Source organism: Bos taurus, chromosome 3 (genome assembly GCF_002263795.3).
Source record: "Bos taurus isolate L1 Dominette 01449 registration number 42190680 breed Hereford chromosome 3, ARS-UCD2.0, whole genome shotgun sequence".
In the NCBI taxonomy this organism is placed as follows: domain Eukaryota; kingdom Metazoa; phylum Chordata; class Mammalia; order Artiodactyla; family Bovidae; genus Bos; species Bos taurus.
Window position 1 is genome coordinate 53409562 of NC_037330.1, and position 24565 is coordinate 53434126.

The following is a 24565-nucleotide window of genomic DNA, read 5'->3' on the forward strand; positions in this document are numbered from 1 at the left end:
TTTATAATGTGCTCCCACCACTTGTTTCTGGAAGTAGAGAAATACTAATAAATGCCCCTATTCCTGCCTGAGAATTCAGATTACTAGCAGATTCCTTCTTCAGTGTAGTTGCATGTTCAACATGAGCTGCTAAACTTTTCTTACTAGCAAAGCTATGAAATAATTCACTGACCGAGCAAGTTTTAAGTTCAAGTTTAAATGCTATATGGATATATAGAAACTCAGCTGGTTGTTGTCTATTCTAAGCTTAATGCTGAAGGACCCTTTCTGTTGTTGCAGGTCTAACATGCCCATACTGATCAAATACATCTTGGAAATAGACTCTCCTAGACATATTAGATAGTCACTTTGGATTACCACAACTTCATGTATGCCAAAGGTATATTCCTAAATGGTACATACACATCTTGGTTCCTTGTGTTTCAACAAAAAGTATTAGACTTGATTTTCTGAGGTTAGAGAAAATGACTGAAAATTTCCCATTGTATGATGATGCTGGAATCTCTGATCTCTACTACTCTGAGTTCACAGTCAGGCTACTTAGTTTATTTTGAGAGAGCAAATCCTTCCTGCTGTTTCTCAGGAAATGGAAGAACACATTTATAGACTATGTTTTAATTTTATGTTTCAATGGTTTTAGTTTTTTAACTATGTCTCACTTTGAAGAATATTTAATTATGTGGAGATAATAACACTTCCAAAAAGAAGCTAAAGCAGGGTGGGGGGAGGGTGGGCGGTGGAGAGAAGAGTATTCTCAGAAACAAGCTAAAAGAGTGACTTTTCAAAAAATGTCTCACACAAACTGTTACACCCTGTTTCTTCCTGTGAAGAATTTTCCAAGCCTTAAATTGTGCAATAGCTTAACGAAGAAAAAAGGAAATGCCCAAGTTTCTCTCAAATTTGTAATAGCATAGAGAAATTAGAGGCTTAATTTTAAAGTGCCCTATCACCTGCTTAGGCTTGTGAAATCACTACAATAATCTCTGAGTCACTCAACTCATCTGGACTCACCTTTTCATGCTAGCCATACCCTCCTGGGCTTTCAGAGGCCATCACTGCTCTTAATAGGGTACAGAAACAGTTAATGGCTTTGAAGAATAAATCTTTCAGGGGATTAACACAGCTAACCGAGAAGAATGGTGAAATGCTTCCAACTGTTTCTGACTTCTCTACGGGCAAAGACAAGCAAGGTATAGTGAAGGAGATGGAAAGGAGACAGGCTGTATAAGCTAAGATACTGCAAATAATGCTAAACCTTCTGAAATGGTTGAATTCTCTCCTATGTAGAGCATTTTCAAGGAAGAAGGAGAAACAAACGCAGTGAAAATAAAATGCAATCATATAGGCAAAGAAACAACATAGACGAATGCAAAGACTATGAATGACATGACCTGTCATGTTTCGGGGAGCTGTGGCACACAGCAAACCCACTTCCTGTCCAGCCCTTGCCCAGCTCCCCCCAGCTCTGTTCCCCCTTTCCTGACTTGCTACCTCTCTCCCACTGTCAAGTGCAGCCCAGAGTCAGAGGCCTGGGCACGGTCACCTGGCAGCTGTCCTGGTCTCCTGCTGTCAATACTCCAAAGGCACAGGCATCAGGGCCGTTATCAGAAGGACTCGTGAATGATAACTACTCTGATTTTGTCCAATGATGTACAAGTCTCACAGAAGTTCTGAGAGTTACAAGAGACTTGGGGGACATGAAGAGTAACTTCCTCCAATGAAAGATGAGGAAACTGAGGCTCAGAGGGATTAGCGGACTTCCCTAAGCCCATCCTCTGTTAATGGAAGAACTAAGACTAGAACACAAGTTCCCTAAACTCAATTTTTGTTCCCTCTCTTATTTTTCCTTCCCCCTACAACATCCTTAAGCTTCTTTAAATCACCACCTAGACTTAACATTTCAGGCAAGGCCTGTGTGTTTTATTTTTGAAGGTCACTCATCATATTCATTTTAGGGTATCAACCAGAAAAGAAAAAACAAAATTCACTACTGGCATTTAATCCCCACTAACAAAATCCCAACAGGGCCTTCAGTGATACAGGACTATTATTATACTTGTCCTAAATCAATGAGCTCCTTTTTCCAAGTTAACTGTTACTAACTTTCAACTGTTTTCTCAAGGCCTCCTCACTCTCAGCAGATTTCATGTGCTTCTACCTCTCTGTGAAAACCTAAGTCATCAGGAAGGAACTTTCTCAACTTCCTCCCTGCCTCCACGTGCCCACTCAACCACAGTGGCACGTATCTTTCCCACCTCCTCTTCTGTCTCCAAGGTGTGAATGTCCTTATTCCCTCCTGAGACAAGCTTGCGCTCCAGACCCTGGCCACCCTATCTTTTCTGGAACTTTACTCCATTCTGCCTCAGTCACTTCTACCTCTCTCTTCTAGCTCAGTCACTTCTCCACTCTTCTCAACAAAAATACAAGCTCTAGCTACCATGCCACACAAAAAATATTCCTCATGGACAAATGTGTACACACAGACACACATGCACTCCATTCAGTGCCCCCACTTCTCAACTCCTACTCTTTCTTCATCCATGACAATCTAGATTTAGACTGTAGAACCTCTACCTACGAAATACCTGATCGCCAAACCCAATCTCCCATTTTCAATCTTTACCTGACCTTCCTGTGGCCTTGGTCACACCTGACCGTTTTCCCTATTTAATACATGGCTGATTTGGCAAGCTGCTCACCCGAGCTTTCAAGATAGTTTATCTGTAAAGGATATTTCAACAATTATTTCAGGGGGTTACTATAAGGATTCTCTGACATAACATATGGAAACAACACCAAAAAACCCTGGTGCTTAATATTATTATCATCTGTATTTGTGCATTTTCCTCTCTCCCCTTCTTTTGTCTCTTCAGTCTTTGGTCCTTGCATGGGGATCTCAACTGTATGCGTGGCTAGAACCATCAGTTCCAGTCATTCCCCAATACACATCTCCAGCCCTGACTTCTCTCTGGGGGTCTAAGCTTGTCAAGATCAGGTGAATGCCCCAGAGACACCCCAACTTTACGTCAAACTGAACTCACTATTCTCTCTCCAAACTTGCTTCCTTTCTGTTTTCCATTCAGATGAATGACATCTTGAGCCAGTGAATTTTCCCAACCAGAAACACTGAGTTATTTTCTTCTTCTTTTCTCTTACTCTTCTCCCATTTTTCATCAACTTGGCAACCAATTCTTTCTCCTAAATGTTTCTCAAATCCATCCTCTCCTTTCCTTTCCCACCATCATCACCTTAGTTCTGGTCCTCATTATTTCTACCTGGACTATTTCAACAGCCATGGAACTTCTCTCTGCTTTCTTTGCACATACCAGCCATAGGACTTCTCTCTGCTTTCTTTTCACATACCTTAGGACATTGATTTAAGCATTTACTTCACTTTTGATAATTCCACAATGCTAGTATGTATGATCCTAGACGGGCTGGACCAAGAATCCGAACCACGATGCAGTTTCTGCTCTCCTCCCCTCTGCACCTCTCTGTTTCAGTCCCACAGACTTTGTGTTCCTCACAAACTGAGTTCTTCTGGGTTCTGAACCTGGGCTTTCTTCTGTTTTTTTTTCCCTCCTGTTGAGCCTGGTAAATAATCCTGTCCCTCCGATATTTAGCACCAAAATCACCTCCTGCATGAATTCTTTCCTCCCAAACAAGAAAGAACAAAAAAAGAGAGAGAAAGAAGAAAGAACAAATTACTCCCTCCTTGGTTCCCCATTCTCCACTATTATTTATCACAATGGACTGCTGTAAAGTGTTTCATATTCTAAGTTCTGATTAATGATTTGTGTATCTTTCTGAGGTCAAGAACTGTGTCATACTCACATTGTAACCTATTTGCAGAGCAGAAATAGAGACACAGATACACAGAACAAACCTGTGGACACAGGGAGGGTAAGGAGAGGGTGGGACGAACTGAGAGTAGCACTGACACATATATTGCTAGCGAGAAGCTGCTGTGCAGCGCAGGGAGCTCAGCTCAGGGCTCTGTGATGACCCAGAGGGCTGGGATGGGGGTGGGGAGGAGACTCAAGAGGGAGAAGATATGTACACTTACAGCTGATTCACACTGTCGCACAGCAGAACGCAACACAACGCTGTAAAGCAATCATGCTCCAATTAAAACACTGAAAAGTTAAAAAAAAAAAGAATTTATCATAATGACTGGTATACAGCAGGAAGGAGGAAAAGAGATAAAGGAACTAAGATGTAATAGTTTGGAGCTCAGCAAATGTCTGTTAAACAAATGAAGCAGCATGGATGTCAAGTATATCAGAATAATTGAATAGAGAGGAGGCTAGAAGATAGGTGGGTCTGACAGCTGCTGAGGTGAGCACAGAGGAGCCTGAATGAGAAACAGAAAAGGTCCACTTAGATGAAGTCCTCTCCTGAGGATGTAAGGTCAGTCACGTCAGTGGCTAGGGCTGTTATCATCAAATTCCGGTGAATAGAGCCTGTTTAAAGCACAATAGAAGAACAAGTCCAACAATCCAAGGACAATGATCTTATAAGCAGCTTTTGGACTCTAGAACACTCTATATTATCATTTTATCAGACTTTGTGCAAGCCTAGTACATGTCAGTTGTTAAACTGTATCCCTCTCCTATATACACAAAGCACCTTAAGAAGATCAGACAAAAGAAAAATAAAATACACCTATCACCCATTCGTGGACCAGAAGGCCTAGATGAACCATGTCATATACTGTCTATTTTGAGACCACAGCTTGTCCCCTACAATAATTTCCAATAAGCCATGTTATCCACAACATGGTTTCATCCCATGTATACTAAGGAAAAAGTACACTTACTCTTCAAAGGCATGTAAATGCCTGCTTATCAAACAAAGCAACCTAGCATTTGGCGTGACGTATATAGGAAGCTGAAGGAGGAATGAGACCCCATGAACTGGGAACAGAGTGAAGCAAAGTAAACTCTGAGAAAACCTGAGCTGCAACTGGCAGTGTCTTCCCAATAATAAAGGAACATCTATAATTAATGGGCTTTCAAGAGTGTTCAGCCATGTATTACGGCATCACACCTCATAAAACATTCATTCAAAAGCCATATCGGGAATGCACACCCCAGCTCCATGAGCATGTGCAGGCACTGAAGAACAAACAGGGGACTTGGAAGTGAGACACCCACTGCCCTACAAAAATGACCAAGCGTGAAAGGCTGCCATCAGTGCTAAACAACAACAATAATTAAACTGAAAAGAAATTGGAATGTTGGGAACGTTAGGATTAAATTAAATTGTTACTAAATAATGTTCCCAAAGAGTAAACATATTTCTAGAAAATGTTTGTAGATGTAAAGGGTTACAGTGAAATTGCTAGTCGCTCAGTCTTGTACCAAGTCTTTGCAACCACGTGGTCTGCAGCCCGCCAGGCTCCTCTGTCCATGGGATTCTCCAGGCAAGAATACTGGAGTGGGAAGCCATTCCCTTCTCCAGGGGATCCTTTGGATCCAGGGATCAAACCCAGGTCTCCTGCACTACAGGCAGATTCTTTACCTTCTGAGCCACTGGGTAACACACATGCAAATACAGGCAAGAAAGATACCTAAAATAATCTCAATTACTTTTGAACTTTTAAAGTTATATCAATTATGCTAATAAGGCCAAGTCATAAATGTACATGTAACAAGATAAGGCATATTTCAAAGCCCTCGTAATTTAAAAATCAATGACCCAGGAATACACAAATAAGCCACCTGAACAAGATATAGATCTCAGAAAGTGATCTGTATAAATGTACATGTTCATGCTAGAGGTGGCACAAAAAATGTGAAGAAAGAGTGGATTATTTGGTAAGTAGTGTTGAGGAAACTGGCTAGCCCACAATATGAACATTTTTTAAAAAATGAATATACACCTCGTATCTTAAGCTCCAAATCATTAAAAAACCCCAAGAGTAAACCTATAAAGCTAAAAAAGTGAAGAGATGCCATGTGAGCCCAGAATACAGAAGGGCTTCTTAAATGACTCAAAATGTATAATCACAACTAATACTAAAAATTGTGAGTTCAACTACATTATAATTAAAGATTCTGTAGTTGATGTTAATAAAGGGCACCACAGACAAAGTTATCAGACAAGTGACTTACCGGAATAGAAGTATTCACAATATCCACAGCTAACAAGGGATTCATTTCTAGAATCTACAAGGAACTCCATAAGAATTCTTTCAAGGAACTTCTTACAAGAAAAGGGCAAGAGACCCAATTCACAGAAAAGGGAAATTAAATTAAGTAAATGAAGAGACACTCAACCTCACTTATAATCAAAACAAGGCAGAAATGAACCATGAGCCACAACGAACAGCTAATGGATAGCAAATTCAGGAAATCAGTTAATAAAAAAAGGAATCACATGTTGTACTGATGGAGATATAAAACCGACAATATTCTGTGCAGTTCGTTGTAAAATTAGTATATTTATGTCCTAATACTCCTTGTGGACAATACTGCCTCAAGAAACACTCACCAATAGATTCAATATACTTATGTTGCCAACATCCGCTGGATCATGGAAAAAGCAAGAGAGTTCCAGAAAAGCATCTATTTCTGCTTTATTGACTATGCCAAAGCCTTTGACTGTGTGGATCACAATAAACTGTGGAAAATTCTGAAAGAGATGGGAATACCAGACCACCTGACCTGCCTCTTGAGAAATCTGTATGCAGGTCAGGAACCCACAGTTAGAACTGGACATGGAACAACAGACTGGTTCCAAATAGGAAAAGGAGTACGTCAAGGCTGTATATTGTCACCCTGCTTATTTAACTTATATTCAGAGTACATCATGAGAAACGCTGGACTGGAAGAAACACAAGCTGGAATCAAGATTGCCGGGAGAAATATCAATAACCTCAGATATGCATATGACACCACCCTGATGGCAGAAAGTGAAGAGGAACTAAAAGGCCTCTTGATGAAAGTGAAAGTGGAGAGTGAAAAAGTTAGTTTAAAGCTCAACATTCAGAAAACAAAGATCATGGCATCCGGTCCCATCATTTCATGGGAAATAGATGGGGAAACAGTGGAAACAGTGGCTGACTATTTTTCTGGGCTCCAGAATCACTACAAATGGTGACTGCAGCCATGAAATTAAAAGACGCTTACTCCTTGGAAGGAAAGTTATGACCAACCTAGATAGCATATTGAAAAGCAGAGACATTACTTTGCCAACAAAGGTCTGTCTAGTCAAGGCTATGGTTTTTCCTGTGGTCATGTATGGATGTGAGAGTTGGACTGTGAAGAAAGCTGAGTGCCGAAGAATTGATGCTTTTGAACTGTGGTGTTGGAGAAGACTCTTGAGAGTCCCTTGGACTGCAAGGAGATCCAACCAGTCCATTCTGAAGGAGATCAGCCCTGGGATTTCTTTGGAAGGAATGATGCTAAAGCTGAAACTCCAGTACTCTGGCCACCGTATTCGAAGAGTTGACTCATTGGAAAAGACTCTGATGCTGGGAGGGACTGGGGGCAAGAGGAGAAGGGGACAACAGAGGATGAGATGGCTGGATGGCATCACTGACTGGATGGACGTGAGTCTGAGTGAACTCCGGGAGTTGGTGATGGACAGGGAGGCCTGGCCTGCTGCGATTCATGGGGTCGCAAAGAGTTGGACACGACTGAGCGACTGATCTGATCTGATCTGATCTGATGTTCCTTGGGGGGAAAATAGCACATACATACTGCATGGAAGTCAAAAACATTTATAAAATGTCCCTATTTCATGTCCCTATTTCTACAGTCTGCATATGTGGTAGGATTTTAATGGAATCTTTGCTAAAAAGGTCAGTCAGTTCAGTCGCTCAGTCACATCCGACTCTTTGCAACCCCATGGACTGCAGCACGCCAGGCCTCCCTGTCCATCACCAACTCCTGGAGTTTACTCAAACTCATGTCCATTGAATCAGTGATGCCGTCCAACAATCTAATCCTCTGTCATCCCCTTCTCCTCTCGCCTTCAATCTTTCCCAGCATCAGGGTCTTTTCAAATGAGTCAGCTCTTCACATCAGGTAGCCAAAGTATTGGAGTTTCAACTTCAACATCCTTCCAATGAACATTCAGGACTGATTTCCTTTAGGATGGACTGGTTGGATTTCCTTGCAGTCCAAGGGACTCTCAAGAGTCTTCTCCAACACCACAGTTCAAAAGCATCAATTCTTCAGCGCTCAGCTTTCTTTATAGCTAAAACGGTAGGTAAGACTAAATAAAACGTTATCATTTCTCTTCACAGATGAGGTTAAGGACAGAGAAAGAAGCAGATCTAATGACACAGATGTTTTAGCGTGTGTATGTGTATGTGTGTGACTTGCTCAGTCATGTCCGACTCTTTGCGACCCCATGGACAAACCTGGATCCAAGGCCAGGCCTAAGCTTGTCCATGAGACCTGGGTAAGTTACAGTCTCCACTTGCCTCAGTTTCTTTACATAAAAAACATCAATAATACCCAACCTGCACCACACTAGGATGATTAGAGATAATCCATGTAAAGCATTCAATAAATAGAAAATGATTTTTTTTAAATCAGAAAAAAGTGCATCATGCACTAACCCTAATAGATTGTGGTGTCCTGCCTAATCCATCTTAGAACACCAAAACCTCAGCAACAGACATGAAAACCAGAGAGACAGATTCAATATAAACTTAGATGTCAGCTTTTCCCAGTACAGAACAGGGTAAATTATCTCTCTTCTTCCATATACTTATTGAAAACTGTAAATGTTAAGGTTCAGTTTAGTTGCTCAGTCGTATCTGACTCTTTGCGACCCCATGAACCGCAGCACACCAGGCCTCCCTGTCCATCACCAACTCCTGGAGTTTACCCAAACTCATGTTCATTGAGTTGGTGATGCCATCCAGCCATCATCTCATCCTCTGTCGTCCCCTTCTCCTCCTGCCCCCAAGCCTTCCCAGCATCAGGATCTTTTCCAATGAGTCAACTCTTCACATGAGGTGGCCAAAGTATTAGAGTTTCAGCGTCAACATCAGTCCTTCCAGTGAACACCCAGGACTGATCTCCTTTAGGGTGGACTGGTTGGATCTCCTTGAAGTCCAAAGGTTAAGGTTAGGAAGTCTCTTTTAGCTCCTGGGAAATGAATATAAGGCTGCTTCTGATGGCAGCTATGACAGTGATGACCCTGGGACTAGTGTCAGAGTCCTGACTCCACAAACACAAGGAAGTCCACTCCAATATTCCTGCTTGGAGCATCCCATGGACAAAGGAGCCTGGCAGGCTACAGTCCATGGAGTTGCAGAGTCAAAAGTGAGGAAGCAACTTGGTACGCACACACGCACGCACATATCGGAAAATGTCGGGAGAACGCTTAGAACTCTAGCTATCCATGACTGAGTAACTGCAGGACCTGAAAGCTTGACCATGAAAACAATTAACTTGGAAACAAGATCAGATGGAAAGCAGGATTTTACACATCAGCTATTGAACATTCAACAAAGAGGAAAAATTCTGCTTGGGAATCTTTATAACCTGATGGCTAACATGGTGTATACGTTACCATTTTGGCATTTTCAGCCTGGAGCAGTTGTTTCACTTTGGTCCTCAGTTTCCAACCTATGAGCTCTAGGATCCTGGCAGAGGTCTGTATACTGAACCCTTGTCTCACTCATACATGGACCACTATTTTACAAATATGGAAGATGCTGTGGTCGTTCTTCATAATACATATCCAGTTAAGTAATACTAAATAGTAACTTTGTCACTAAAAATTAGCAATCATCAGAAACGAGAAGAAAACTCTAAAGAAGCAAAAATCTTTAAAACCTTTTAGTATTAATAAAAGTATCCCAATTTTTATAAGGGTTGAGAACCACTGCTTTAAAGTTCACGATTTCTAACTGAAGACAGTTTGTATTTATAATAGACATGAAGGAAAAAGAGAGAGGGTTTCAAAAAACTGAAAGTCCTAATGTACATTTATCTCCATTCCCCGTCCTCTCCTGACCATAAACTTTCCCTTGGCATTTAACATCAAAGGTAGTTACCCTTTCATTCTTAGTTCACAAGCCATCGCAACCGTTCAAAGATAGAAATGGCAGTGCATTGTGTATTAAGAAAATATACATGTATCATTCCATTCCTCCCTTAAAACAGAAAAGATCACTCAGTTTATTTCTTCTCCCCCATCTTCCACCTTCTCTTCCTTCTCCTGATACTCTGACACAATTCTACAAAGGGGAAGATATAGATCACTACAGATACTCAAAATGTTCAAGAGAAAAAAAATACATATTTTATCCAGCATTTCCCAGCGAAAACATACTCCAAATTTTAATTTATATTCTTCTCAGTGTAACATAAAAATCCTAGCTAAAGACAGCCTCAATGTTAAACACTGCAAAAATAAGAAAAATAAACATTTCTGTCTAGGGAGTATTACAAAAATATTTAATACATAAAGTATATATGGATTTGGCCACATCTTTCTATAATATAAGCTTTTCAGTAACTTATCCTGAACTGGGGATAGAGAGGTTAGGGGCCTATGTAAGGTAGTCATAATGTATGTAGGGTAATGGGGTGTGGAGAGAGTTATATACATCGTTTATTAATTTATCATTTCTTTTCTGGGATGTAAACTGTGTCCTAAGGGTAAACCAGAAGTGTTTTTTTATTCTAAGAAGTTAATATATGCTAATCTGACCTTTCAAACTAGGACCTGACAAGATATCTGTAAATTAAAACCTGCCATTAGAATTTTGGCAGCAGAAAGCAAGTCACAATGATACAAACACAGCTAAATCTAGTCACCAACACAGAGGAAGTGTAAATGTAAAAGATGGAAAAAAACAAAACAATAAAACCCCTTAAACTCTGGGTAGAGAGCAATGGGAAAAGACCTAAAGATTTAGGTAAAGTTAATCTCAAGTCAGTGTTTATCAGCTCTCCTTTAGAAAGGTGAAAGATCATCTGAATCATCACTGCCATCTCTGCCTTAGGCAGCAACTTTCCAGATTTCAAGGGAGCCGAGCGTTATAAATCGTTAAGACCCCTGTTCAAGTCCCAGCATGTCCATTTACTACTATGACCATTGACAAGTCACATTTTATCAGCCTCAGTTTCTTCTCTCCATCAAATGGAATAAATGAATCCTGTTTCAGACTGTCAGAAGAAAAAATACATTACAAATGAAATGGAGAAAAATGCTCTCTGTAAACAGAAAATACGGAGAAGGCAAAGGCACCCCACTCCAGTACTCTTGCCTGGAAAATCCCATGGACAGAGGAGCCTGGTAGGCCACAGTCCATGGGGTCGCTAAGAGTCGGACATGACTGAGTGACTTCACTTTCACTTTTCACTTTCATGCATTGGGGAAGGAAATGGCAACCCACTCCAGTGTTCTTGCCTGGAGAATCCCAGGGACGGGGGAGCCTGGTGGGCTGCCGTCTACGGGGTCACATACAGTCGGACACGACTGAAGTGACTTAGCAGCAGCAGCAAACAGAAAATAGGGGGATTCCCTGGTGACTCAGCAGTAAAGAATCCACCTGCTAATGCAAGACACCTGGGTTTGATTCCTGGGTCAGGAAGATCCTCTGGAGAAGGAAATGGCAACCCACTCCAGTATTCTTGCCTGGGAAATCCCATGGACAGAGGAGTCCATAGGGTCATAAGAATAGGACACGACTTATTGACTAAACAACAACAAACAGAAAATAAGGATCTAAAGGCCACATATTATTATTCCTGGGTTATTATTTAGTTATTATTAAATTCCACTAGAGTGGGAATAAATCCTGTTCCTAAGTAGGGGATAAGTTTGAGAGGTCACAAAGGCTGTTCTATTTTACCTGAAACAGAATGACAGATGCTGAGGAAAGTCCTCAAGTAAATTAATGAACCAGAGGGCCAAGAGTATACCTGGGTATAAAAAATAGAGACAAATGGTTGAACAGGTCTTTCCTTTCAAGAGTCTCTCTTAATGACTTGTTTTCACTTTTAATCTCATGACGCATTTGGCAAGAAGAGGCACAAACACAGACATATGAAAATCAAATTTAAGAAGTCTACATCTATCTAAAAAAAGATAAAATTAATTGCTCAGTGCTCATAGTGTATCTTGGTTACTTAATGCTCACACAGTTATACCAATTACTGATAATATCACAATGCTCAAAGCAGCTGCATTTTAAGAGATTAAAGTTCTGAAGGATTATTGGAATAATGGGATCTTATAATTCAAATTACCTCAATGCTGCTAAAAAGAAAAACAAAGGGGAAGGGAGGGGAAAGTACAAATTTACCAGGCTGAGAAACTACCAAAGATTTTCCTTTCAAAGCAAAATCAATTATGTAATAAATATGTTTTACTATAAAAAATTCAGCATGGAGGGGGGGCGGGTATGATGAACATAGAACATCATGAATTTAGGCTTTGCTTTCCGAGGAAGCTCAAGTGCCCAATATGATGAAGGGGCTAAGTGTACACAGTACTGCGATTGTGCATTTTCCCTCCCTGCTACAAAAAGAGACCCCTCTTTGCGGAATTTCCTTTTTCTCCCTCCAGTCATTTGCTTGGATCCCTTCTTCCAAAACAAAGTAAAAGACGATGTCACTGGCTTAACATCATTCAAACATTTAACTTGAGGCTACAATCTTCCTACCAAACTGACTCTCCTCAACCATCACACCTCCCCTGGTGTCCCTCTGCAAGGCTGGAATTCAACCAGACAGATAAATAAAGGCAGGAAAACAAGGCTGGGCTTTCACTGGGGGAGGGGAGGTGGGGAGAAGTCCATCTGATTTAGTCCCTGGAGAGAGGAGCTGCCAGAGAAATAAAGAAGCAGAAAGTCTGTGCAGAAAACCAACTTTTGCTCTAGCATTTTGTTCTTCACCTCTGCACTTCTGAGACGGAGCAAGACAAGCATGTGAATTGTAATTACCTAGTGAATTTGAGAAAACTCATTCTCAGTTTTACTCTGATGAAAAATGGCATTTAATGAATAAAGATGTCAGGCTCCTACCTTTAAAAGTACCTCTGTGTCAGTAAGGGAGCCTGGCTAAGAAACCACGACTGGAGTTAACAAACCAGACACCAGACTAAACATCTCACAACTAGCTGCCCCTCATTCCTGGTCACTACCTTTCCGGTGTGTGTGTGTGCATCACCAATTCCCTTAGGTCCTGACAGTCTGGCTCTCCCAGAATGGAAAGCAAAGAGCCTGGACTCCTCTGTTCCACTGGCTGAAGAAGTAGGATTTCTGAGTCTGGACACCAGGACTCTTGCTTCCCTCTCCACCTCACACATCACCCTCAACTCATCCTCTTTCTCCCCTAGGTCCCCACCCCACCCACTCACAATACTGTTAATAACTCCCGGCCCAGGGAACAAAGTGAAGAACAAAGAGCCGCTGCTTCAGGCGGCAGGAGGAAGACAGGCAAGGGTGGAGAGGGCAGCTAAGGACTCAGGAAGCCTCCCAAGCACAGTCAGTCCTGCCTGGAAAGCTCCCGCCTAGAGTGAGTGGGTGAGGAAGCAGGGTAGGTCCCCGGGCTCCGCGTGCGGCCGCGCGCGTTTGCGCCCGTGTCCATTGCACCCCGCAGGCAGCACAGCCACAGAGTTTGGAGAGACCCTCCGAAAAAGCAAGCAGCCAGGGGCGCACAATGTAGAAAATGCACGCGAGTGAGGCTGCAGCACGGAGCTGCAGATCGGCTGAGTGACAGCCCAGCGCCCAGCCCGCGGGCTCACGACCCGGCCTCGCACCTGGACCAGGCGGCCACCCTGCACCCTCAGGGCGCTCTCCTCTCCGGGGACTGGCTGCTGGCGGGCTCCGCGAGCTGGGACCGGCGCGATGCGGCGGGGGCTTCACTCCTCCATCCTGGGACCCGGCAGCACGTTACAGACGGCCGTGCACTTCCTGTCTGAAACACACAGGGGAGAGAAAGAACGGGAGAGATCCGAGCGCTGGCCGAGCGGAGGCAGGGAGGGAGGCAGGCCGGCAGGGAGGGCGGCCGAGGGGGCTGCGGGTTGCATAACCGCCGCCGCCCGCCTCGCACGGTCGGCGGCCCCCAGCACTCTCCTCGGCGGGCGACCCGCCACCCCGGCGGCCCGCGAGGTGGCCGCCCTGCGGCCCGGCCTCCCCCTGCCGGCCGCCTCGCCCGCGGCGCGCTGGCAGCCCTTCCGTTTCCAGCCCCCGCCTGGGTTCTCCTCCCCGCGCTACCTAAGTCAACTCCACGCCGTCCGCCTGCCTGCCTGCCTGCCTAGGGGTTCCTCCTTTCCTCTCCTCTCCTTCCCGCCCCCGGGGCGGGGGTGGGAGTGGGGGGTGGAAATCTGACGAGGGGACGGTATAAAGACCGACAATCCTTACCAGGGGAGAGGAAGCTGGATTTTAAAGTTTAAGAGTCACATCCCCGTATATCTATTCCAGCTCAGCAGCCTAAAGAGCTTCAGGATGGGAAAAGACTTGTCTTGCGCCTGGCTGACTCAAACGGGAGAACGTGCCCGCAGCAGACACGAACTGCCAGAAAAAGAAGGAAAAAAAAAAAAAAAAAGTATTCTGTGTTCCTAGGCTCCCTCTCTACTGAGACCCTTAGCTGCACAGTGCCCTAATATTTATGTATACCAATTCCACATGAAAGATCAGCATATAGTGAAGAATGCATATAGTGCATTCTTCCAAAAAACAAGTATTTCTCTGGGCGTACAAATCACTAAGCAGTTCCCAAATTCTGGGTTTATGTCCATTTTGTTACCCTCCAACTTAGGTGAACCTCAGTTCAGTTCAGTTCAGTGGCTCAGTCGTGTCCGACCCTTTGCAACCCCACAAATCCAGCAGGCCAGGCCTCCCTGTCCATCACAAACTCCCGGAGTTCACTCAGACCTCAGGGTCCTGCTAACAAATTGTTTAAGAATCTGCCATAAGCAGAGTGTGCCCGCTCTAGGAGCGTTCAGTGCCCAGCTTCTGGGCTTGCAAGTGAGAACAATTTCATCCCTACCGTGCTTGCCCTTGCCCAAGAATCCATCAGGTTGCCAGGCACTTAAAGCACTGTCTCTGATCAACAGCTTCTTTTATCATCAAGGTGATGGCTTAAATAAAAGTTATTCTCGCTTCAAAACTCAACATGGAGAATAGTATATAATGAATGATTATTCTACATGAAAAGTTCAATTTTGACTGAAGTAGAAAGAAACTGATGGACATTAAGCTCCTGCTCAGTGTTAGCATCTCATTTTAAACTCCCTTAAATCTTAATATTTCCCAATAGATCTGCAAAAATCCTATTCTCACATTCCCAATTGAGGAAACTGGGTCAGAAAAGTTAAGTATCTATCCCGATGTCTTAGCTAAAAAGTAGTCAAGTGGAGAGGTCTTTTCTAAGTATAAAGTCTGCGCCACTTCCTCTACACTCTAATTCTCAAAACAATCATGAATTCTCAGGGAAAAATCAAGCCCAGTGACTATCCATGATCCATCCCTTTGTCTCCCACTGAGCCTGCAAGTGCATACTATCACTCCATCACACTAGCTGGGCTCCTTACCCACCTGAATTATATGTACCTTGATGACTCAAGCAAAGGACACTGTGCTCTTTACCATTATCTACCACTGGCTCTGTCAGCCTTTTCAGAACCATTCACTGGCAAAAGTTCAGAAGGTTATGGGACAGCCACTTATATGCCAAGGTACAAAGTCTGCTCAGTTCAGAACCTAATCTGCTGACTAATATTTGTTCCCTGAATTCTTTTACTCTAACTGGGCTCTTTTAAGACGAAGGCAAACAAACACACAAACAAAAACCACACCCACACAAAATGAACAAAACACGCATGAACTCCACTCTTGATGAAATTTGAAATTCTCTCTTTTCATTTCCTTCTGTTTTAGCACTTAGTTCACACTCACCTGTCAATAGCATGCTGCTATTAGCCTCTTGACAAGCCAAGAAAGAGTATGTATTAAAAGGAGATTAAGAATCGTGGCAACAGTGAGACCCCAGACATTTGAGGGGGAGAGTGAGGGAGAAAGTGAGTGCTCTTGTCTTGTCTCCCGTGAACTGTGTCTCATTTGCCCTTCCCTGCCACCTTACTCAGCAGCACAGCCTCTGGGAACTCCAGAGTGGGTAAGTCAAGGCCAAGGACAGTTCAAGTGTGCCAGGAGGGGTTGAGCAGAAGCAGATGCCTTCCCATCCTTCAGGTCCGCACAGTGTCATGAGGGCTAATACTAAAAAACCTCCTGAGGGCTCTTAGCATCCTTTTAGGGTCCAGCTCTGCCTCTGCTGCTGTCATTTTCCTTCTTGAAGTCCCTTGTTTTTCCTGACCTGTCCACTTTTCATTTCTTTTCACAAACTTAATGTTTTGTCCAAAAGCCCTGATATTTCTTTCCCACAAAGTACCCGCTGGGAGAGAAGGGGGACAGAGAGCAGTTAACTCAAATTTCTCTCAATTCTCTCTCATTAAAAAAATAAAAAATGATAATTACTATGTTTTGGATACAATTCTATTTTGAAATACTTTTTGGTATCCCTGCCTTCATTGCTATTATTTATTAATCCAAGAGCCTTGAAGGAAAAACCTCTAAAGAAAAATTAAATTCTTGAGACAAAGCAAAGGAAACATGCTCAAGTCAAGCTGTATGGATCCCAAAGTTCATAGTCTGGATAATGCAAGACTCCTAAGATTGCATCTGTTCCCCACATATATGTATCCTAACCATCACAAGGCCTAAGCATCATATCGCACATTCCCATGGCTCAGCTATTCTCCTGCTCCTTCTGTATTTCATGGAAATTGTTTCTTGTTTGCCACTGTTAAGTAGGGAAAAAAATATTAAAACAACAACCTCATAAAAAGAGGGAAAAATGCTCCTGGGTAGGCACAAATGACACCACAAAAAATAAAACTGATTCTGGAAGAATACTGGAGGTTAATTTTTCAAGTCTCCACTCCCTAAGTACCACAATCCATGGATGAATACAGCAAGGGTGTGAAAGCCATTTTTGAAGCTCCAAATTAAGTGACAAGAGACCGCTTTCCTCAGGACTAACGGGTGTGGAGGGGGAGATGATAAACTCATATCCAAAAATGATGTTCCTTATCTTTCTTCATCTTCAAAGAGGAAGTCCTTACTTTGACAATTAAAAATGTCTGCTATGCGATTTCTCTGTGTGAGGATTCCTGGCCATTATTACAGGATTTTCTGCAAACAAAAAAAGAAACATGACAAGCCATCTGGTTACCTAAGAGATTGCCTGCCTGTACCAGCAGCCTTCACAGTGGCATCCCTGTCTCTGTCTCCACTTCCAGGGTAGCACATGCAACAGGCTCTTCTGGGAAGGAGTTTTTTGGCACTCACACTCACTTCCCGGCCTCTGCAAGACCAGGACCTTGGTTTTCAAGAAAGACGTCTTCAGAGCCAACTGGCTGGCTTGATTGGCATTTACCCACAGAGGGTTATTAGCCATTTTCAAGGAGCCAGAGTATCATTTCCCATGGCAAACATGCAGCAAAAAAAAAAAAAAAGTCTGCCTGCAAGATGGTTTAGGCTCCCTTTTGGGCACAGAGTTCCCTGGCTTTAAGGAAGCTGAGAAGGAAAGCATTACCTAGAACACCTGCAGCCTGACTTGGGAGACCCAGCTGCAAGTCAGAAACACAGGCCAGGATGGCTACAGGCCTGAGCTGGTATGTGTACTTCAACACACACACATTTTGAGCAGAATTAGTACTATTTACATAGGACCCACAGGTGCACTGCCTCACTGGATTCTCAGAACTGCCTTTGCAGGGAGGACTCATTACCACCGCGTTAGAAGCAGCAGAGCTCATAGATGTTAAGTCATTTTCTCAAAGCAGTAGGTAATGGAGCCAAAATTCACCCTGGGTCTGTTCTTCCTCTTGAGGAGACATGAGTAGGTGCATTTTGGCTGTGGATTTATTATTCTGTGCTACACATCCTTTCCTCAGAAGACTCTCACTTTTAAAACACAACGTGGAATGTTCTCTCTCAACTACATCCTGTGACTTCATCCCCTTGCCAAGTTTTTTGAAAGTGTAAACTATAAATGTATTCTGCAACGGGCAACTGATTTTTAGCAATATGTCAATATAAATCAGGTTTAATCTGATCTTAGGTTGCAGCTGACAAGTGTTTAATAAAATAATAAAAAAGATCCACTGGTCAAATTGTAATGGACAAAATCTTCATACATTTTTCCAACTTAGAATGCAAATATATATGTAAAGTGGGTCACAATGACTGATGTACTGTGATTTAGTGAGTATAAATATGAAATATTAGCAAGGAACCATGAAGGCTTAGCTTAGATGCAAATACTTGTACATAAGTTAAAGTATTCAAACTGCTCCTGGCACAGACTGTGAGCATGAACAGCCTTGAGTTATTTACTGACTGTTGATCATGATGTGTATTGTGTAGACTAAACAGTGTCCTGTAAGATATTTTTCTTTGGAAGGCATGTTTTGTCTATTCATCTTTTGTAGTGGGTATCTCTGCCTCCTTATTAAAAAAATATTTAAAAAATTCTCTTTGGGCATCCTTTAAAAATAATGTATTAAAGAATCCAACAACTTAAAATAATTTGTCTTAACAGGTCAAATGAATATAGTACTTATTACTAAGACAATAACGTTCTTAAAAGGATTTTAAAAATACCTAAATATCTGCACAATTACACATTGGGAACTAGCACTAGGTGAGCTGATAGGGAAGAAGTCACACACATCACTGTCTACTGATATATCAATTCTCAACTATCTATTAAAATGGAGCCTTACAAGGTGGCAAAGTTGGACAGTTTCATCTTCATTTCCCTTCCTTTGCCTGTAGTGGCGTGACTAAGGCCAACAGCAGGAAAGAGAAACAAAGTGCCTGGAAAATCCAGAATGTTATTATAAACTTTTGAAAGATTATTCATCAAGTTTTAAACTAAACCTAGCTAAACAAATTCCAACCACTTTACACGTACTGACTCAATTATTCCTGACAACACTTTGAGGCAAGAACTACCATTACCTCCATATTACAAACCAGGAAACAGACAGAGAGCTATTAAATAATTTGCCTAAAGTAATACTACCTAGCAAATACCAGACCATGGGCAGCCTAGCCAGCCAGAGAATCTACCTTTAACCAACACATTTTACAACCAAGGAGACACAATTGGCTTGGACTTGCCTTCTCCAGCCTTAAAGTTCATGGGGAATACTCCCATGATAAGGCAGAAGAAGAGAAGTGAAAGGCTCAGAGGTTTCCTTTCCTGCAGCAAGAATGTAACCACTGGTTAGGCAGGGTCAGGGATATAGCACCTGCTACATGTTGCTGAATAAATGAATCATGGAAAGAAAGGAAAAGATATTTGCAGAACAGTAAAGTTGGGAAGAAGGGCTGCTTCCTTACCCTGACCAGAATCCTGGATTTTAAGGCTCCAGGACTGCCTGCCTCCAACACAACTGAATGAGCAAGGGGAGGGAATGCAGTGCACTCCCCCTGCTTTGATCTTGATGAAGCATTTGATACAGTGTCCCATACAATCAGGATCTCCAAATCAACTGAAACTTAAGTGGCTACCAGATCCACACAGGAGTTAAGCAGGCTGGAAAGAAAAACACCGGTTATATATACCAGTGTGATGAAGAAAAGAACCACAAGGAACAGTATTCAGTTTGTAGTCAAAAGTAACTTAGGAATTGTCCACCCTGTTATAATCAAATTTGCACATACCATTAATTTGGGAGCTGTGAAAAGGGCAAATGAGGGCAAGCCAACTGACTCAGTTAAATTAACAGAGAGGTGAAGAAAAACAAGAAGTTTGGTTTTATTTTTGTGCTCCCTTTAATTTTCAGGGAGGGGCTGAGAGTGCCCACTGGGTAGTAACTGCCTCTGGACCTGAAATGCCAAGACTGAACTAAGTAAAGTAAGCAACAGTAAACTGGATATGTTTAAGATTTTAGGACCTTCCATCTGAATTTCAAAAAGCATGATCCTATTATTGCATGGACCATCAGTAAGGTTCCATGGGAAATGATATTCCTTTCAACAAGAAGACTTTGTTAGCAAAACTCAAAGAAATGAAGGGGCTCAGAGGCTGAATTTAGAGGTCAGATGAAAAAGTCAGTAGTGTATGTATAATCTGGCCCTGCTACAAATATGCCGCTCCGGCAGAAGGTCATGAGAATGGTTTGCAAACACACGGCAGGATAAAGAACAGCGGAGAAGGAAGAGGGAAGAGAGCAAAAAACTTGGACTAACATTATTTTTTTAAGCATAAATTATCATTTCTAATTTTTTTAATGTTGAGAAATTGCTTTTCCCTTGGTAGAACTGTTTGCCTTCCCGGTAGATTTAGAAATCAAGAAACGGAAGTAGGAGAGGTCCAAGACATTTGGGGGGGGGGGGGAAAGGCCTAATTCACGCTAGGTCCCAGGAAATGCACAAGTGAGCATCATTTCATTCAACTCCTAAGAGACTGAAGAACTGAACTATTAGCTCTGTAGAAACCATGCCCCACACAGTGGACCCCATAGCTCATGAGAGACTGTCAATGAAGGGACAGTCACCAAGGAAATGCTACATGATCCATTTCATTTGAAATTAAAGAAAGGGGTGGGGTAGGGGACTTAACACAAAGGCATGAAGATTAAAGCCATACATAGTGCATTCTCAATATGGGTGGGAAATTTATGTGAAAATGATGACATTCTGAGATTATTTAATATATATACAGAATAACAAGCAAGTGATAAAACCTAAACAGATATTCTCCAAGGTTTGATTACTGGCCCCCTCCTAAGGTTTAAAAATGAGATTGATGACAGGTGATGATATGATGACAAACTCACAATTGGCCTCAGAATAGCTAAAGGCTGCTGCTGCTGCTAAGTTGCTTCAGTCGTGTCTGACTCTGTGCGACCCCATAGACGGCAGCCCATCAAGCTCCCCCATCTCTGGGATTCTCCAGGCAAGAACACTGGAGTGGGTTGCCATTTCCTTCTCCAATGCATGAAAGTGAAAAGTGAAAGTGAAGGTGCTCAGTCGTGTCCGACTCTTAGTGACCCCACGGACTGCAGCCTACCAGGCTCCTCTGTCCATGGGATTTTCCAGGCAAGAGTACTGGAGTGGGGTGCCATTGCCTTCTCCGAGCTAAAGGCTAGAGGTCCCTTATCTGACTGCACTCAGAATCATCTGCAGGCTTTTAAATACTATGTCTAGGGCAGGAGGGATTGCCAGTAGCATGGGATGTTCCCATTATCTATACATTTAAGAAACTCGCAGGCGACCCTATGTTGTAGTCTGGTTGGGGAACTTTTGCTGCAGACATTCTACTCCCTTCTAGACTCTGCCACCAGAACCAGCCACGATAGAGACTAAATGATTTCCTTTCTCAAGAAGCTTTAATGGAATAACCTTCAAAGGCAACGGAATGAAGTCCAAATTCCTTAGCAGGACACTTGAGGCCCTCTGTGATGTGTCCCAAACTACTTTTCTGCCCTCCTTGGCTCCCACATCCCTCACTCTGTCACTGCACCATTCCGCAAACACATCACATGCTTCTTTTACATCTTTGGCACTCACTGCCCTAATGTTCCCTCAGCTTACCCACCCGTTCCCTACCAGTCACCATCTTTCTCATCATTCAAGTCCGGGCTGCTCAAGTTATTTTTCTCTGTGAAAACTTTTCTGATCTTTCCAGCCAAAATCAGTCTCCCTTTCCTCTGAGCAAATGTCCAAAAAGTGAGCTCGTGCACAAATGACAGCATATACCGCATGCTGCACTGAATGACACTGAACTGCTTGTGGACTGGTCTCCCCCAGAGAGCAGGGCCACGGAGCTCACTCATTTCTCATACCATGGATGAGAGTCAGACAGCTTCAAAGTTTACTTTCTTAGTTACTCACAAGCACTGTAACCATTGGTAGGTTATTTAAACACTATAAGCCTCAATCTTATGATCTTTGAAATGGGAGCCACAAAGAAGGAGCCCTACCTTCACGACTGATTTGAGCATAAAACAAGAAATGTGTTCGGCCCAATGCAGACCACATAAAATGTGCCAAGATGATAGCTGTTAGTATTCTCTATCAACTTTTGTTTCCCTCCCTACTAGAATACATCACAGACACATCACAGAAGAGCTCCAAAAGCATGTGCTTCCACTCAAAAATAAATAAATAAAAAGCATTTGCTTTCAAAGTGATAAACAGTGATTTCTTAAAATTTCTTAAAGCCCTTTCTCCTTGCCCAATTTTGTTATGAAGGGCATTTCATAACATTTCTATTGAGAAGTCATCTCTTAATCCCCTTTCTTTCCTTCAAAAATCAATGTACAAAATTCTAACGAACAAGCCCTGTCTGTCCCTCCTACTCCAGCTTGGCTTTCTGCTTTGAACTACAGTAACTGCCTGCAGCCACAGTGTCGCTGCCCAGAGAAATGCCTGCTTCACCCTCACAACAAACAGCACTTTGTAGGCAAACTGGAGGCGAGCCCAAAGTAGGAGGGGGGAAAACCAAGGAAAAGGAGTTTGGGCCAGAAACTGAGTCGACACCCACATTATCGTCACTCTGGAACACAGGTAAGGAGGGAACAGGAAAGGAGAGAAGCTCAGATCAACGCCAACCTTCCCAATAACTCCCAGGCATCCAGCTCATCACCACCCACCCATGAGGGAGACTCCAAGACTCACAAAGAACACGCTGGTTCCCAAATGCCCAATACACATGGCCACTGTTGTCGGTAAAACATCATCACGTGTAGTATGCAGCTTATCCCACACAATCAATCCTGTTGCTGTTATCAACCTCTCCACCAATTACAGGGGATGAAACCCAAGTCCCAAGAAGTCCAGTCAGTAGGGAAGTGACAGGACCAAAACTCAAGTCCTCTAAGCTCCAAACCCTTGGCCCTTCCCACTGTCCTTTATGAAAGTGTGAAAACAATTTTTAAAACATTCTCAGAAGCTCACCAAATCCCTAAGTTGTAAAGGTAAGGTAGTTTTTGTCCTCTTAAAAACAATTCTGGTGCAAAGAATGAGGACTGTCACAGCAAGGAGGCCCCACCTGCAGCCCTTAGAGGGATCAATCCGGTGTCTCAGGACAGGACTCCAGGAAGACCCTTTAGTTTCTGTGCCGAGATGGAAAATATCTACTGACCATGCTGTTTGCTCATTTGGTTTGGGGATGAAGTGTTAGGGAAGGAGTATAATTTTTTTTCCTTTTGTTTTAATCAAACCCTGATCTTGATAAAGGTGAAGTGAGGGGGAAAGCAAAAGAAGATTCTAAGACTTACTTGAGATCCTTGACAAGAGAAGAGTACTGGAGTGGGTAGCCTTTCCCTTCTCCAGAGGATCTTCTCCACTCAGGGATTGAACCCAGGTCTCCCACATTGCAGGCGGATTCTTTACCATCTGAGCCACCAGGGAAGCCCAAGAATACTGGAGTGGGTAGCCTATCCCTTCTCCAGCAGATCTTCCCGAGCCAGGGATCAAACCAGGGTCTCCTGCATTGCAGGCAGATTCTTTACCAGCTGAGCTACCAGGGAAGCCCACGAGAAGAGTACAAGAGGCTGTAATGCAGTCCTCAGACCATGAATGCCTGGGTTCCAATCACAGCTCTGCCACCTCCAGCTCTGAGGTCTTGAGTCCCTTGGCTGCTCCCAGAGATGGGAAAGTGCAGCCAGATGGGGAACTGGGCCTTGCGGTCCTCTGCTACAAAATGGGCTGTTGTGAGCAGTACGTGAGCTAAAAACACATAAAGTGCTCCAACAGTGCCAGGCACGTGTAAGTACAAGCAAGTGCTTCCTATTATTATTTCCAGAATAGATTAGTCTCCATGATTGAGTTCTTTTTTTAAGTGTGTTTTAGAAGGTTAAAGAAGATTTCTTAGACAAGTTGTTAATCCATAATGCCCTAAAACAGCACAAAGATTTATTCACAAGTTTCACTTCCTGACAGGATCCTCCAGGATTTCCATCTGTGGACTAGAGTCCCTGGAAGAACAAACAGTGGAATCTAAAGAATTTTCCTTCTTCCCAGCAATGGTGCAAGTAAATCTGCACCCATTTTTCTCAACACTACAAACAGGCTTCCACACTGAGGAAAAAAACAAGACACTTATAGCATTAAGCTAACTAACGAAGGGGAAAATTTTTAAATTCACTTTATATCTGAAAGCAACCTAAGTGTTAAAAATTTAAAGTTATACTAGTTGAGAAAGACATGGTCCAGATCACGTTGGGATGACAATCCTAAGGACTGGGATAAAACCTGATGAATCAAAAGATTATCTTCCCCATAAAATGTTGGAATTCCAGGAACAATGGGCTATCCCTGGGATGATTGAGGGAAAAAATGATTTTAAAAATCCCCTTTCAGGCTAAAAGTCTAGACTCAGCTAGACACAGAGCTCTGCTAAAAATCACCTCTCTTCTCTCAGAGAGGGCGTATATACAACAGATTAAACAATGGAAGGATTTTTCCCCAAAAGAGCAGATAAAACTTAAAGACAGCAGCACTAGAAGGAAGGGTCACAGCACTGGTCTGGGGTTGTGTCCTGCTCAGGGAAAGAAAGGCTAAAACACA

At 42.8% G+C, this 24565-nt stretch overlaps 1 protein-coding gene across 4 annotated transcripts in view; it reads right to left on the reverse strand.

Moving 5' to 3' along the window:
• LRRC8D (leucine rich repeat containing 8 VRAC subunit D) overlaps positions 1 to 24565 on the reverse strand; it is a 131347-nt gene that overhangs the window by 96372 nt on the left and 10410 nt on the right. The window contains exon 1 of one of the 4 annotated variants that reach the window (XM_059884787.1): positions 13738 to 13821. The exons of the other annotated variants lie outside the window; for them this stretch is intronic. The gene's annotated coding sequence lies outside the window, so the exon portion shown is untranslated. Of the gene's footprint in view, positions 1 to 13737; positions 13822 to 24565 lie in introns of those variants that run through there. 4 annotated transcript variants of the gene reach the window in all.